The sequence below is a fragment of the Sinocyclocheilus anshuiensis genome, unplaced genomic scaffold, assembly GCF_001515605.1.
Source record: "Sinocyclocheilus anshuiensis isolate Anshui unplaced genomic scaffold, SAMN03320099.WGS_v1.1 scaffold143, whole genome shotgun sequence".
In the NCBI taxonomy this organism is placed as follows: Eukaryota; Metazoa; Chordata; class Actinopteri; order Cypriniformes; family Cyprinidae; genus Sinocyclocheilus; species Sinocyclocheilus anshuiensis.
Window position 1 is genome coordinate 381881 of NW_015548197.1, and position 1477 is coordinate 383357.

A 1477-nucleotide genomic window follows, 5' to 3' on the forward strand; every position below is an offset into this window, starting at 1 on the left:
ATAATAACCATCTATAATATATATTTTTAATAGTATAGTATATTTTTAATATTAATAAATAATTGTTAAATATCTAATATTTTAATTCATTTATTTAAATATTTATTTTGAAAGTCATAAATTGATAAATAATTCCTTCATTGTTTTTATGTGACACTCTTAGAGCCTCATATACTGTCTTTTTTTTTTTGGATTCATTCTTGTACACTGCCTATAATAATCATCTTAAAATCAATAATATTCATCTGTAATGCAGCAGTCAGTGTATATATAGCAGTCATTGAGTGCAAATGTGGATATTAAACCTGTAACTGCTCTCGTTTTCTTCCTGTTCCAGTTTTAATCGTCTGGATCTGCCGGCGTACCGCAGTTACGAGCAGCTGAAGGAGAAGCTGATGTTTGCTATTGAGGAGACGGAAGGTTTCGGTCAGGAGTGAGACGCACTCTCACACACCCATACACGCACAAACAGAGGACATCCAGATCTCATGCACAGTAGTTTTACTGAGAGGACAGACCGATGATCTGACACACAGGTGCATTATGGGAAAATGGGGGTATTCATTTCTGTATCCCTGTGAGTTGAGGAGGCTTTATGCAAGCGTGTCAGATACGTGACTGACGTTTCTACATGTGATCAATCCAGCGAGTGCTGTTCTCCACGACTCCAGAAGAAAGAGCAGACTCCGAAGAGTCACCAGAGCGCTGTGAATGTGTGTTTTTATGTTCACAAACCCTACGACGGGTCTCCTTGTGCCTTTTTTCCTCACTGTCATCCAAACAAACTGAGTTATTAAAGTGTAGCACTCGACAGGTGAGAACCTGATGGCTTATTGCACAACTGACCTAAAATATTCATTCAAACTGTCAAGAACTGGCCAGTTTCATCCCCAAATCATTTAGAAATGATATTTTGCAAAAATATAAGGACAATTAAGGTATTTTGCATCGTGACTTTAAAATTAAAACATATTCATGACAAACATATTTTTTCAAATTCTCATTATTATAATGTTGAAAAAATGTGTTTTCCACTTGTTCTTGTAACTGTTAAGCGAAAAATACAGTGTGTATATATATATATATATATATATATACTTTTAATTGTCTTGTAGTGAATTTAACTTGTGCTGATCTAAACAAAAAAATAATAACCTTTAACCAAACTAATAGTTATTAAATAATTCAATTACAGCAGAATGTTTTTTTTTAATAGAAATTAAAGCTTTTTTACATTATGCTGATGTAAATTTGTAAAATCTTTGATTTTCATGAAAATATTGTTGCAGTGCAAAATATTGTAATGTAATGGTCTTTATGCAGAGTATATTTTGTTTTCATACATACGTACCTATACATACATTATATAGATATATGAGTTACATATAAAACAACTATTGAAAATATATATTAAAAGATACATTTTATTAAAATATTACATATATATATATATATATATATACATACATAATTTAAA

At 31.0% G+C, this 1477-nt stretch overlaps 1 pseudogene; it reads left to right on the forward strand.

The window, feature by feature from the left end:
- Nucleotides 1-1001, forward strand: part of LOC107653226 (E3 ubiquitin-protein ligase Itchy-like) — a 29504-nt pseudogene extending 28503 nt beyond the window's left edge.
- Nucleotides 1002-1477: the final 476 nt, after the last annotated feature.